Source organism: Camelus bactrianus, chromosome 15, assembly GCF_048773025.1.
Source record: "Camelus bactrianus isolate YW-2024 breed Bactrian camel chromosome 15, ASM4877302v1, whole genome shotgun sequence".
NCBI classification, from domain to species: Eukaryota; Metazoa; Chordata; class Mammalia; order Artiodactyla; family Camelidae; genus Camelus; species Camelus bactrianus.
The window spans coordinates 42,925,391-42,941,050 of record NC_133553.1 but is presented as its reverse complement, the minus strand read 5'-3'; the positions used below and the strand labels follow the sequence as shown (position 1 = coordinate 42,941,050).

Here is a 15,660-nt window from a genome sequence, read left to right as displayed (position 1 = left end):
TTCCAGATCCTTCTCTGTACCTGGGGGCAGGGGTGAGGCTTCATCCCTTGCCCCCTCCCCAGCCATGCTTAGAAGCTGTGGCTGAGACATTTGGAATTATAAATTTGGTTCAAGCCACTGGCATGTTTCGACCACTTTCCATGTGTAAGATATACCACCCTGTAGAAGAGAAAGACACCTGCCTCTAACATATGGCAAGCTGGGATCCAGGGCCGCGGTTAATATAAAGTTATAAAAGAAAATGAAGGAGATAGCAGATGAGATTAGCTCCTGCCCATCAGGGACGGGACTTTCCAGGACAGGGAGAGCCCTAAACAAAGGCACGGAGATGGGGGAGTACGAGGAATGTTCCGGGAACAGGGTGGCAGAGTGAGAGAGCCCACAGGAAAAACGTGGTAGAGCCAGAATTTCGAGAGTCTTACCTTCCGTACTAAAGGGTTTGGACTTTATCAAATAAGCACTAGAAAGTCACATTTTATCCGAGCATTTTAAAATAATACACGTACAAAGTGAAATCTTCAAACAGTACAAACATATTCTTGAAAAGTGTCTCCCTCCCATCCCTGTTTGCTGGTCACTCAGTTCCCTCTCCAGAAGCAAATGCTATACCAGTTTCTTGTGCATTCTGTCAGAGACATCCCATGTCTTTGCAAACCTATGGGAATGTATCTTCCCAATACTTTTTAAACACAAATATTAACATGTTGTATACAAGCATCCGTATTTTTTCTCATCATACTTAACCATAGATCTTGGAGGTTTTTAAGTAAAACTCATTGTGTTCCATAGTTTAATAAGACTCCGCTGAAGGACTTTTGGTGTTTCCAGTCTTTTGCTACTTCAAACAAGGATGCAGTGAATATCCTTTCATGTAAATCACTTTGTGTGCATTTCTGTAAATTCACAGACAGGGAATTGCTTGGTCAAAGGACATTTGCATTTTTATTGCTGTTAGACATTACATGGGAAAATGCAGGGGCTGCTGGGACCGGATCTATTTTAGGAAGATCCCTTTTTGGAGGCAATAGGACTATGGGAAGGAGGGGAAGAGACACGTTTGGAGGGTGTTATGATCACACCAGGTGAGACATGATGAGGGCCAGAACAGAGCCCTGGCTGAGGAAAGAGAGGGCAGGGGCGGAAGAGACACTAGTGACTGATTTGATGTGTGCATGTGGGACAGAAATCACAGACCATCAAGAGGCCCGGAGCCCATGGGGGCAGGGATTAACTGAGAGATAGAAAGAGTAGACTTGATCAGATTCTCAAAAACCAGGAATGTGTCTGCATAGATAGGAATGTGGAAAGCTAAGAAATCATCACCTCAGGCCCAGTAGAGTAGAGCAGGAAAAGAAGTTAGAGGGTCCTAATGTCCCCTGGGGAGGGTTGATCAGACCTAGTGCAGTTCCAGACAAGGAAGGGGCTAAGAGCACAGACTTCGCAGTCCTAGAGTTTAGGTTTTCTGCTGGAACCAACAATTGCCAGATTTCAGTGGTTTCACACAATGGATTATTTCCAGCTCACATCAGTGTCCCTGGAAGAAACAGTGGCAAGAAAGGGGCACCAAGCAGTTACTGAGGATCCTAGATTCTTCCATATTGAGATTCTGCCCTCCCCTAGGTCCTCAGCTTCCTCTCATTCAGCCATCGGGTAGGAAAAGAGAGAACTGTGTACAGGCGGGTTTTATGGGCCAGAACTGGAAAAGACTAATGTCACTTCCACCCACTTTCTATCGGTCAGAATTGAGTTGTATGCTTGCATCTACCTCCACGGGAGCCTGGCAAAAACATCTAGCCGTAAGCCCGGGAAGAAAAGGGAAATGCTTGATGAACAACTAGCCGACCTCTGCCTCCCCAGCTGTGTGTCCTGGGCAGGTCATTTAACCTCTCAGAGGCTCAGTTTTTTTTTTTTTTTTTTATTGTAGTATAGTTGATTTATAATATTGTGTTAGTTTCCCGTGTACAGCAAAGTGATTCAGCTATACAGATACAAACATATTCTTTTCCATTATGGTTTATTATAGGATTTAAAAAAAAATTAAGGGGGGAGAGGTAATTAGGTTTATTTATTTATTTATTTAATGCAGGTATTGGGGATTGAACCCAGGACCTCGTGGAAGCTCAGCACATGCTTTACCATCAAGCTATACCCTCCACCCTATTATAGGGTATTGAATATAGTTCCCTGTGTGATACAGTAGGACCTTGTTGTCTATCTATTTTACATATAGTAGCCTCTATTTGCTAATCCCAGACTCCTAATTTATCTCCCCCCATCCCCTTTCCTCATTGGTAACCACAAGTTTGTTTTCTATGGAGAGACTCAGTTTTCTCATCTATGAAATGGGAACAAACACCTCATAGGTAGGATTGTTGTTGTTTTGAGGATTAGGTGAGATTATGTACATCGCCCGCTTAGCCTGGCATATGTAGATGAATCAATAATCATGGTAATGAATATTCATACAGAGTCATAGTGTGTGCTCTTTGGTCGTGACCCTGTGAGAGCAATCGTGACAGTTTTCCCTGTCTTTCTCTGCCCACTCCAGGTCTACACAGGCAGAGGAAAACTCAGTCTGCGTAGGACTGACCTGGGTCATTCTGGCCCCCAAAGTAGATTTATTTTCTTGAAATAAATAATTCGGTACGGTGGACTCCATGGATCATGTTCATGAGATTATTTCAAACCTTACTCTGCCTGATCCATGTGGACCCAGCCGCAGCTCTGCCAGCCAGCTCCACTCCCAGCGTGTGCAGGCTGCCGAAGCACACTGTTCATTCTTTCATGTTATTCCCACACTTCAGAAGTCTGGAGGGAAGCTGACTGTTTGCTGTTCTGGGATCATTTGAAGCCGGGCATGCAAAGAGTTCCGAGCCACTTTCAAGTCTGCCCGTAGGAAATCTTTCTTGGCAACCAGACAACTAGAATTAGTTATTAAAGGCATGTCAAATGAATAAAGACACCTCTGTGAGGAAAACCGCAAGAGCAGTTACGTTTTCTAATATGAATAGGAGGCTAATATCAGATCACCTTTAATTTTCCACTCTTTCTTTGCTCTTTCGATGGTAGGTCAGATCTAATAATAACAGATACAATGGAAAACCATTTCTGTTTTCATCTATCGCAATATACAGGCCCACTGCAGATGTGTGTCTTAAAAACCGGGGTCTGGAGTTTAAACGAGTACCTGCACGCTGACAGGGCCGTTTCCTCCGGGCACGTTCTCCCAGATGCCAAGCGTGTGTTGCCCTCACAGGCGTAAGGAGCCGACCCATGACACGGAATAAAGCCTGGCCTTGTCTATAAACCATGTATCCCACAGAGCCCAGGCCACAACACTTGCCAAAAGGCAAGGATGACCACAAAGACCCAGCCATAAAGACCAGGGGAGAAAGTGGTGTGAAGGCATTTTGAAAACAAGGGCCTGATTTCCAGATGTGAGTCATCGAAGGCCCAGTGAACTCTCCATACCATGTGGCCTAGATTTGGGGTCACTATGGATAGATATGACGACAGGGGAGCTGGTGACCAATGGGAAGCACCGTATTGTGGTTGGAAGGCTCCAGAATCTGGCACACTGTTTAGGTTCAAACCCGAGGGCTGCTATGTTTTGTTGTTATAATGGGCAAGTTGCTCGACTTCTCTGGGCCTCAGTTTCCTCATCTATAGAATGGGGACAATAATACCTATTTCACATGTTTGTTGTGAGTATTAAAAGAACTAATTCTTACAAAGCACTTAGAACAAATGTTTGACAGGAAGTAAGCTCCCAATGAGTGTGGACTTTTATCGATAGTATTATAAACAGTATCATTATCCGCTAAGGGAAGGGATCCATGGGTGCTTTTACATGTGGGTAGGTCATGTAAACCTGAGAAATATGGGACTTAATCTGGAAAGGAATTTGCTTGGTTGAGAGAAACCAGTCTGGCCCTTAAAGGCGCAGCCACTTTGGAAGCTCTTCTGTTGGGTTGACATGATTTGACCTTCATGGTCAAATGGTGAAGCTGTCCCCACACAGATGCCCTCCTGGGCAGACCAGTCCGTCCTCTGGATACAGAGGTTTTCATCCAGGATCCAAAATACAGAAACCATTTAACTAACCAAGCCCACTCCAGCCTCCCAGAAATTAACCCCGCTCAGAGGGGTCCTGAGGGACAAGGCCCCTTTGAAAGCTTTCTTATATCATGTGTTTTGTGCATCTGAGGAATTTGGGTGGCTTTTTCTTAAACGAATTTTACTGGCTAAGGGGTCATTTTATAGCATCTGCCCCTTGATCTAGGTGCTGGCCACCACTGTGACCTGCCCCTTTCCTTCCCTTCAGGTTACCCACCTGGTCCCTGGTAGCCTCAGGCCCAGGTCAGCCCCAGCTTCCTCTCCATGGACAATAAACATGGATCTTCAGCCGGTCTGGGATCTGCGCCCCAGAGCTGCTCTAGGGTGACAAACATTTTCTCCTGGATCAAACTCTGCTCAGGTTCCTCTAAGCTCTCTTCTCAACCAGACCCTTTCAGGCTTCTGTGTTCATCTCCGCACTGTCCAAGTTTATCGAGAATCTTGCTGAAGTCAGTTTTAGTCAGAATCTCCTACTCTTGTTACCTGGTCACGCTTGATATGTGATCGGGTCTCTCATCCCCAGGTGATGTCTGATCACTTATCCTGCCTTTAGCAAGAATCCCGTTAGGCCAGTTGAGTCAGAACCCTGCTCCTTAGCCCTAATGCTTCCTCTTAGTTATTTTCCACCCACTGATCCCCACTCCACCCCTTGGCTATAAATTCCCACTTTTCCTTATTGTACCCAGAGTTGAGCCCCAATCTCTTTCTCCTAACACAAACCCATTTTAGCAGCAACCCCCATCCGGAATAAAATCTACTTTATCATCTTTAGTGTCATCAATAATTTGTCTTTGATAGAAGTTTCTGAGTTTGTTCCGGGAGAGCCAAGATTGGAGTAGGTCCTGATGCCCTAACTTACAGGGACAAATCATGGGATGGGCAAGAGGTCTAGCACAACCTCTGAGGCAGTTTGTGAAGTGAGGTCAGGGGAAGCAGCCAGGGAATTCATGAGAACTCTGCGCCTTTTTCACTCATGTTACCTCCATGTTTGATATTTTAGGTGCAATCACTGTTTAATGAATTGACCAATCAACACCACTGTGGCCTCGATTATGGGCATCATTTATTTTTCGCTTGCTAACATGCCCTCTTTGTTTCAAAAAAGGGTCTAAGGTGGCTAATATGTCTATGTAGAATCCCAAATGAAGATAGAAATGGAAAACTTCCCTCAGATACTGTAATATGGTCGTGGGTTTGAATGTTTTCCTTTGTGAATCAAACCTGGTTTGTTTGTTTTTTAAACTGGTTGTGGTGTTCTGGAAACACAGCCCAAGGCCTTCAAGAAGGATGGGGCCCGTGTGTGTGGTGTGTGCAGGTGTGTGTATTTGTGTGTAGAGCTGTGGGCACGCGCTGATGAAGCAGAAAATGAAACGGCAGCAGTGCCTGACTGCCTGCCTGCTCTGAGCCAGGAGCTTTATTATCACTTAATCCTTGTAACAGACCGAGGAGGCAAGTATTATTATTGTGACATATGAGGAAATTGAGGTTAAGAAAGGTGAGATAGTTCCCCCAAGCTCCAGTACCAACTTAGAGAAAGAACTGTCACCCAAACCGGTCTGTGATTCTGCAGGCTGGGCTCTTGCCACCAGGAGAAGGAGGGCGGGAGGAAAGAGAGCTGGCTGAGGGTGGGGGCAGAAGTAAGGAGAGAAGGAGAGAAGACACCCTGGGGACAGGGTCTAAAAGTCCTGGAAACTGCAGAATGAACTCTGAGCCATGGTGCTAACTCTGCCCCTGGTGCCCCTAACTCTCAAACACCTTCATGTCTGAAGTCTGCTCTCTCCCATCCCCCAGTCCTCTCCCGTCCTCTCCTCCCCGGTCACCTGCTGAGATGCCTCTTTGTCTGATGTTGGAATCTGCATCTCCCGCATCTGGAACTGGGCTCCCATGATGTTGGTAGATGTCAGGAGTCTGCTTCGGGGCTGCTGCCGGGGTAGGGGGCAAGTCCTCCAGCTCCTGTCCAGAGCTGGTTACCTGTGGAAGGGTGTCTGGGGCACAGGGTTAGAGCGGGGCTGGAGAGGCTGCTATGCCTGGGGCTGAATGCTCCCAGCATCTCAGCAGCAGCCAGCCTGCATCCGTCCGCCTCATTTCTTGTGCATCTTGCGCTTGTCAGGTGAGTGCAGTCTGCAGCGCAGACTCTTGGCTGCAGGCAGTTGGTTCTCCTTCTCCAGTCACCAGCACTCAACAGGAGTCATCCAGATGTCACTGTGACGATGTGGCTTTCATATTCCTCACAGGGGACCCAGTGGGAGGGAAGCCCCCTCTTTCCTCCTCCAGCCCACATCCCTCTTCCCAGGATGGCACACTGTCACCCAGAAGGGGAGACCAGTGAGCTCGCTCCTATCCGCCACTTCCATGGACTGGGAACCTCTGCGGAACCTCCCGCCCCAGCGCTTCTGAGCAAAGAGCCAAGCCAGGGTAAGCCTGTGCATAGAGGGCCTCAATTTCAGATCAGATTCACAAATTTAATTTCCTATTCCTTAATTTAATTCTGCATTTTAGTTTTGTTTTTATTATTTACATGGGTTCCCTTTAATGATTCCAAATTGCTGCTGCCCTCTAGCAGTATTTTGTCTTAGGTTAACTTCTTGAAAACCGATCAGCGTTGGAGTTTACTCCGCGCTGGGTTTAGTTATTTTCTGAAATGAAGCACAATTAAATTAGAATAATGAACATGCTCTTTAGAGGATTAATTCATAATAAGCAGGCCATGTGCTACAGCTCACAGAAGAAAGGGCACGAGGACCGAAAGCTGTTTTTTTCTGCCTAAATATGAAAAGTACATTCTGCAGAGCAGAACAAATCAGCTAATGACATCCAGAGTGCTGGCCAGCCCCAGAGCGGCACGGAGCTGGCATCTCGAGTTAGCGCGATCCCTGCTGATGCTGCTGCCTACCTTCCCTCCCGGAGAAGGCTGGCAGCCAGTGATCTGCCTGGCTCCTTTCTCCTCGGCACAGCTGAGAGAGGCCGCTGTGGGCCTCCTATATCCTCCCCCAGGAAGCCCTAGACTCCACAGCGCATGGCTTCACAAGCTTTACCCTCAGAACCTCCCAGAGCCCCATCATTCATTCATTCCTTCATCCAAGGACTGCTTTCCTGAGCTCCTCTCATGTACTAGGCATCCACAGACACACCCTCAAGATACATCAGTGAAGATTACAAAGACCCCTGGCCCTTCTGGAGGTTACATTCTAGCACACAGAGACAGCCAATAAACAGTAGACATAATAAGAAAATTATAGAGTGTGTCAGAAGGTGATGAGTGCTAAGGAGTAAGGGAGTTGAGAGTGGGATGTATATGTGTGTGTGTGTATGTGGTTTGCAAATTCAAATATGACGGGTCAGGGTAGGCTCATGGGGAAGGTGTCCATTGAGCAAAGACTTGAAAAAGATGAGAAAGGGAGCCACTTTCAAGCTTGACCCAGGAATCAAGAATGTTCCAGAGCAAAGGACTAGAAACAACTTAGGGCAAAAGATTTAAGCTGGAGTGTGGCTGGTAAATTGAGGATGGACAAGGTCACTGGGGCCTGGAAAGGGGAAGTGAGTGGGATGAGGGTGGGACCCAGTCCTCCGGGGCCTGGGCTTCTGCTCTGAGTGAATGGGAAGTCATGGCAGAGATCTGAGCAAAGCAGGACAAGATCAGACTCACATAAAAGGATCTCTGGCTGCTGGCTGAGAAGAGACTTTCTGGGGTGAGGTGGGGTGGGTAGAAGCTGGGAGACTGGTCAGGAGGCTAGCAGGTTAGGCCTCTTAAACTCCAGCCCAAGTGCCCCCATACCATGCTCTCTGGACCCCCCCAAAGTTCTGAGCCCAGGCTTCACAGCCAGGCCTGGAAGCTTGGAGTCTCCTGCAGCCCCTTGCCTCCCAGAAAAGCGGTTTTCAAGAAGCTGGGAGGCATGTCTCGAGCCATTATTCTTTGTTTGGCCTGGATGATCCCTCTTCAGCACCTCATCACCCCTCCCATTGACCCATGGACCAGGAGGCAGGAGCCTGCAATGGAAGGGGACTTCCAGGCTGGGAAAGCTCTGCTTTGTCCCTTTGGTTGTCTCAGGCTCCTCTGAGAGGGAGACACCCTCTCATCCAGGTAACTGACAAAGTGATGTCAGAAGTCCTCTGCTGTGCAGCTGCCACAGAGACAGGGGCCAGATCAAAGCAGGAGAGGACCAACATCTGTGGCAACCAAAGCAAGGAAGAGGTACAAACGGAATGAATAAATAAGCAGATGAATGATTGATGGGAGGGAGGGGGATGAATGATTAATGACTAAATGAATGATTGATGAATAAACAAGTGTACGGCTCAGAGCCAGCTCCCCCTCTCTGCTCTTGGGGAACAGTCTCTCCTGGGAACTGAGCAATAAAGATCCTTTCAAGGCCATCACCTCAAGAATTCCCTGATGGAGTTGGGATTGCACTACTTCTGACCCCAGAGGTGGAGGAGGCTTTGGCCCCTGCCTGAGGCTCCGGGGGTGGGGCGGGGGTGGGCTGGAGGAAGGAGACCAGAGCTACGGGGCCCTGGGATAGAAGATGCCTGGGGCAGCCTGTAGGTTCTGAGGGAGGAGGAGCCTCTGAGGAAGTCATGGAGGGGAAGGTGTGGGGGGAAGAGGGTTTTTTCAAATGTAGGTTTTATTATTGTTCAGGTGTGGTGAGGCCAGCAGGTCAGGAGATCAGGAGACAACTGCCATTGAAATGATAGTTTGTTATACTTACAGACCCCAAGAGAAGGGGGCATGCCACACCGTGGTGGGGCCACAAGGGAAGCACAGGGCCAGTCAGGAGGCAGCAGAAATTAGGGGAAATGAGGGCAAGAGCCTTTACTGTGGTTTCCACAGCAAGGAACGGGCAGGCAGGGTAAGCAGGTTTAGGACTGGCTAGGTTGAGCAATTTCAGCGGGTACTAGGGCGTAGGGGCTGTCCCAGTTTCCCCTAGTTGTCTGGACCCTGGTCCTGGAGAGATTAGGGCTGAGCGATATTGGTTTAGGGTGTGAGAGATCTATAAAGGAGGTGGCTGAGGGTTTGGACTCTGGATTGGTTGGTTTGCATATGAAAGGTGTACTGGCAGGTGAGTCTTTTACTATCTGTAGGGATTGGCTAACCCGGGAGGAGCAGTCCCTCCAGTGTCAGCAAGACCACAGACAGCAAAGCATCAAAAACACAGAAGATTTACAGGCGCACAAGTCAGAGGGAAAGAGAAGAGATTCGGTTTTTCCTTTCGTAGTCCCACACTAGACATTCTCCAGATGTGGGGTCTTGGATTAGTCTCATTCTAGGGCCTGTTAGGGCAGAGAAGTTCATTTCAGTTGAGTGTGTGATTATATCGTTTCAACAGGTAGGAAGATTGTGGTGGCTGAGATTTCCAGAAACTTCTCTTGGTGGTGCTGATAACTCCAGCTCAGGCCCGGACAACCCCTCCACTGTCCTGGCACCACCCAGACACTTGATGTGTTGCCCCCCTACTTCCAGAGGCTCTTGTCTCCCAGTGTAACCATATCCTGGTGTCTTCCAGGGTAGATGTGCCCTGTTGGGAGAGGATCCAAGGAAGCAGTGTCTGGACTGTGGGTCTCATGGTCCCACTCAATTTTGCAGGAGGGTATTGCCAGGGGAGCCCCATGGAATCTAGACTGTGAGTTGGGGGTTCAAAAGACCACTCAGAAGAGGACATGCTTGTGTTTCACCTTATTTTCTGAATTTGAATAGACGATCAAAATAAAAATGGCTCCCATTAATTGCAAGCTTATTAAGGGCTAGATGTTGGGCTAAGGGCTTTGCATTTTTTATGTCATTTAATTCTCTCAGCAACCCCAGGGTGCAGATATTTTTACCCACATTTAACAAACAAAACTGAGGCACCGAAGGGCTCAGTGACTTGCTGGCAACTGGTAGAGCGAGAATTGCACCCAAATGAATGGTGGTCACTTGGAGTTGAAAACTGAAGGGACTTTTCCTGGAGGCCTCTTCCAACAACCCCGCTGATCTTTCTTTCATTCCTTTGAGTTGGTGGTTTTTAACCCTTTGGGGCCTGCAGAGCTCTCTGAGCACGTGATGAGCGGCTTAGAGTCACTTCCTAGAAAATACACATTTTGCGTTTTGCACAGGGACATCTCCCAGGCAATTTCAAGAGTCCACAGGCCCTTCCGAAGCTCATGAACCCTGCTTTTGGCATTTGCTTTCTACCGTGACTGTTTTTCTTTCTCGTAACCCTAGGGCACAGGGCAACCCTCAGGGCTCCAAAATCACCCCAGTGGGGAATGGAATCAGACAGGACAGGTTAATCAATGAAAGCTCACTGCATGCTCCTTCCATAATTGCATTCCTGCCTTTTCATCCTAACAGCCAGCACTTAGGGTAATTGCATTCCAATAAGGCTCCCAGGTTTGGGGCCTCTGGGGCCTGCCCAGGAGCCTGTTGACATGCCATCTGCTTCCAGAGGGGTTCTGGAGACCTAGGCAGCCTTTTAAAATTCTTCTCTGTTGTCTTTGCTATGAGAGACAAAGAACTCTGTAACAGATCTTGTCCGAAATCCCACTTTTTAAACCCACCCACATCCGCCCTGGAGCCAAGGAGTCTTCCTCTGGCTCGGGCTGTCTTTCTGAAGTCAAAACAGCAGCACCTGTCATCCCAATTGGATGATCTTCCGAAACACCTGGCTTCGGAGCAGGACGGCAGCCCCGACTCGGCTGTGCAGAACCCACTCAAGACTAAAGAATCGAAGGGCTTGGGCACTCCCTCGGGGCAGGGTACTGTGCTGCCGCAAACACCCTGACTCATTTGTTCACACGATTTATCAGAATCTCCCTAAAGGACTCCTCCTCTTTGCAAGGAGAACCCACTGTCCAGGAAAAGTAGGGAATCCCACAAGAAACGGGGAAGTTTCATGAACCAGGAGAGTCTTATTTCCAGAAATACAACTTCCTCTAAAGAAGGTCCTGGCGTTCTCCAGGCACCATGAAGTCCACACAATGAACAGGAAAAGTGCAGAGTTCAGGATGATTTGAGTTTCACTGTTTCCCAAATTGAGATGTCCCCTCTGTTTGCCCCCACCAAAGGAATGAGGTATAAAATGGAGAGGTCTGGTGTTTGTTATATGACTTACAGACGCCCCTTCCCCCCACGCAGCCCCTGATGCTTCTTTCCTGCAAAGAAAACTCTCCTCTGGGGCTCTTCTTCCTCTCGGATTTGAGCCCCAAGAAAGCTCCCCCGCCACTCAGCTCCCCTGTGCTACCTCCTCGGGGCTGAGGGCTGAGTCCCTCAGGCCTGCTGACACCTTCCTGCTCTCGCTCAGAGAGAGGAAGGAAATGTTTCAGGATGGAAACGTTCTTACTGCAGGACGGAGGGCAATGAGTATTCTTGGGTGGTTAATTCCTCCCGCCCCAAACTACAACACTATAGTCTTTGCTGCTGATCTGTGGTTTAGCAGAAAGAGCACTGACTTTTCCGTGTGGCAGGCTGGTGTTTGAGTCGTGGCTCTGCTGGTCACGAGCTGTGTGACATCGGGCAAGTCACATCACCAGCCTGCATCTCAGTTTTCTCCCATGGAGGTAGCGGTGGTGGGGAGAGAATGAGATTTACCTTACATGGTTGCAACTGAAGAGAGAAAATGCCACAAACCCTGGCATTCGGTATTTGATTTCCTTTCCTTCTTTCCCTGCACGAAGGCACAAATTCCTAAAGCAATTTGCAGATGTTAGAAGGTACTATGGGGTTGTTCTGTATTAGCGCTCTTGGGCTGACCCTTCCCCCCAGCCTTGCCCCCCCCCATTCCATTCTTTCTTTATCCTAATCTCTCCGTCTATCTACAGCAGGTGACCTGAACTCCAAATCATTGCTTCATCCTTTCCCAGAAAACTTAGTTCTCACTAACAGGCTTGGCATCCTTCCTGTGGCCAGTGCAGTGTCCCAAGTGGGGACACGCACGGATAGGCCAATTTGTCCATCCCTTCCTCTTATGGCTTAACACTAGGGTCCTGACTTCCAAGTTTGTTGGGGCTGCTCCACACTTTCCGTGGGTGGTGAGACTGTAGACCCTTCAATAAGGCGGATCCTACTTGGGCATCAGCCCCCTCGGGGCGAACAGGAGCCAATAGGGCTGTGCGATGCATACGTCCTCCCATGCAAGGCCGTGCTGCTCCATTATTTCACTGTGCTCACCCTTGTCACCGGCACCTAGCACCCCTCTCAGGACTCCCTGAGCCTCAGGGAACTAACACCCTAAGACACAGACCCAGAGCCATGCTTTTGGGGTATGTTTTGCCTGCTTACAGGTTGAGTGTTCTAAATGGATTCTTGAAATCCATAAGTCAGTGCAGGGTGGGGAGTGGGGGGCGGTGGGGGGCAGGGAGTGGTGGAGGGAAGGGGTCAGAACAGGCCACAGGAGATTAGGGATTTAATTAAACTGCTTGTTTGGGTAAGGGCTTTTAGGTGCAAAGCTGCTTTGCATGATAATGGCAGTTTATCTGAATTCCATTCTACTGAAGGAAACTCTTTTACACTTAATTACTGTGACCAGTAAACCTAGTTTCTCCTTGATGCCCCTCCCCAGGGGGAGGGGGCAGCCTGCCCCTCAGCTTCAGTCCCACTGACCACTGCCAAGGACAGACCCCCTTGTCATCTGTCCCATTACCAGGAGGCCTGTCCACGTACCAGGCAACACCTAGGTGGGTGGAAGGCCTTTGGGATGACTCAGCGAAGTCAGGTCCGGTTGTGGGGAGACCCCTGAAGGTCCCCATAGAGCTCCACAGCCAGCCAGGGCTGCAGAGAATGGGTCTGGGATCAGGCGGCTGGGACTGAGCCTGAGAATCTGTGCTCCCAGAGCCCCCCTACACTAAACAGGACCGACATCCCCCTGGTAGGCTCTTGCTCCCGAACTGGCTGGCAGAGGTGTGGTGGCTAAGTGTGCTGGGAGGGTAAGAGGGGGTGGGTGGTCTGGACCAGAGCGTGACTCCCTGGATGACTTGTCTGGGCGGCCTGAAGGTGGAGGGGTTGCATCTTAGCGTTTGGTGGTGGTAGTAACTGTTTTCCAGACAGAAGGACAGCATTCACTGACCTGTCAGCCAAAGGGAGAGGAAGATGGAAAGGTTGGTGGGGAGAGTCAGAGAGCCCTCGTCCAGCTAGAGATGGGCCTCTGTGTTTAGAAACTCCAGACACACGGCAGGCTGGGGAAGGGTTAAAGGGTTTGGGAACTCCTGTTTCCAATCACTTGTCAGCCAGCTTTGCTCTCATCCTTATCAGCAGGGATAGGGCCGCGGGGAGAGAGACTCAGAGAGCTTTAGTTTCCAAGCTCTTCCCAGACTCCCAGCTCGCAGCGTTCTCTTTACCTTCTAAGGGCTCTTGGCTCAGGCTGGGGGCAGGGCGGTGGGCAGGGTCTGGGAACCCAAACACATTTAATGGAGTAGAGTGGGAGTTACTAAATACAGCCCTGGGGGTGGTGGGGGGCTGTAGAATCTCAGGAGTAAACCTTCAGAGTCAAATATCCCCTCCTCCCTTCCCCCACAACAGAAAGTCAGAGCCGTGCAGCTGTGTCTTTGCTCCTTCGTTAACTCACCATTGACTAAGACCCTTCGATCTTTTTCCCTTTCACAGTTACTGCTGAGTCAGAGATCTCCATTGTGTTTTTGTGCAGTGACTTTTGGAACTCAAGTAGAGGACCTTGCATTGCGGGTGAGATGCATCTTGCTAGATTTGACCTCTGCTAGCCTTTGGAGAGGTATGCCCTTTTCATTTCTGCCAGCCTACCTATTTACTAACTGCTACTAGAAAATTTGATAAACCTGCTTCCTATAGCTTTATTCAAGCGACTGACTTAAAAGCTGTTGCCGGGGAGAGGGCTGAGGGCTGAGCCATCAGTCACACCAATATAGATGATTTTCTATAACTTGACATCAATCTGGGGTCAGTATCTTTGGGTGTGGTTATTAAACCAGGTACCAATCTCCTATATTGTGCTCTTCTACTTTATAATCCACCCATGTACACGGGAGGCTATCATGAGAAAAGATACGCGCCTTTCTGAAATCCAATACGCCTGGTTCCTTGAAGCTCCCTGAATTGCCATTCTAGTAACCCTGTTAAAAGAAGGAAGTAAGGTTCACACGATATTTTGCAGTAGACAAGAGACATGTTATGAATGCAAATGTAAACATCATAACTACCATTTTGTAAGGAGCAGTGTGTTACTTGGCAGGAAGAATTGGTATATGTTTCAGACATGCCCAGGAGCTGGGTCTGTAAAAGAGAACTGACCAAGAGAAGAAACAGGGGTCTAAAGGAGGATTTGAGTTAATCAAAAGCAGGAACTGAGGCCGCAGTTTGTGGAAAAAGCACCAGTTTCAGTGATTTGGGGGGTCCTGTGACTGTAAAAGTAGATCCTGGGCTAGAACCAAGGTTTTCCCCTGGAGAACCAGCCACAAGACCTTGATTCTTCTAGATCTAGAAACTCCAGGCAGGTTCTGAACACCCGGGGCTGAGCCTCCGTGGTCCTGCTAATGCTGTTCTGTCTGGGATCCCTGTCCCTGCTGCCTACGTGCTGAACATCAGCTCATCCTTCATTTCCATTCCAACTCTTACATCCTTAACAAGTCTTGCCTGCCTCTTCCTCACCTCTGATTCCAGACTTTCCAGGTAGACTACTTCTCCCACTGACTTTTGTTTCCCAGTATGCATTTGCAACGAGAACACTTTATTGTACAGAGGAAAGAATACAGGCTTTGAAGTCCAGTAGAGTTAGAATTCAGCTCTGACTTTGCTTCTTATTTTAACCCATCTAAATCACAGTTTCCTTGTCTGTAAAGTTGGGACAAGAGTAAATTCTCAATAGGACCAGCGTGAGGGTTCAATAGGTAACGAACACAGAGCACTGGACTAGTTATCTATCGCTGCACAACACATTACTCCAAATTTACTGACTTACACCAACAATAAACACTATCTCACATGGTTTCTATGGGTCAGGAATTTGGGAACAGCTGAGCTGAGTGGTTCTGGCTTGCTGTTTCTCATGAGGTTGCAGGAATCTGAAGGCTTTGAGACGAGGGCCTCTGCTTCCAAGATGGCTGAGTCACATGGCTGTTGGCAGAAGGTTTCAGTTCCTCACTGGCTGTTGGTGGGAGGCCTTGGTTCTTCTCCATGTGGACCTCCCCATAGGGATCCTTAAGTGTCTTCACTACGTGGCACTTGGATTTCTCTAGGGTGACTGATCCGAGAGAAAGATGAAAGCTGCGGTAGCACTTATGGCTGAGCCTCAGATGTCACACACCATTTTTTTCTACAAATTCTATTAGTTACACATGTCAGTCCTACTCAGTGTAGAAGGGGATTACTTACAAGCACATGAGTACCAGGAGGTGAGGATCTTTGTGGGCCATCTTGGAGGCTGGCTATCACAACTACCTAGCCTATTGTTTATTGAAAGCGTATCATATTATAAGGTGGAAACAAACTAAGTGTCACAGACAGATTAATGGAAAAGAAATGTGATATATATACATATGTATGTGTGTATATATAGAAAATGTGTATAGGTCACATTTTTCATCTATAATATATACAATGGA

The 15,660-nt window shown here is 48.4% G+C and overlaps 1 long non-coding RNA gene across 7 annotated transcripts in view; it reads left to right on the top strand.

Annotated features, from left to right (window-relative positions):
* LOC105078995 (uncharacterized) overlaps positions 1 to 15,660 on the top strand; it is a 656,088-nt gene that overhangs the window by 38,884 nt on the left and 601,544 nt on the right. For all 7 annotated transcript variants that reach the window (XR_012511912.1, XR_012511909.1, XR_012511906.1 and 4 more), the window contains exon 2: positions 13,691 to 13,814. This is a non-coding gene — a long non-coding RNA (uncharacterized LOC105078995). The remainder of the gene's footprint in view (positions 1 to 13,690; positions 13,815 to 15,660) is intronic.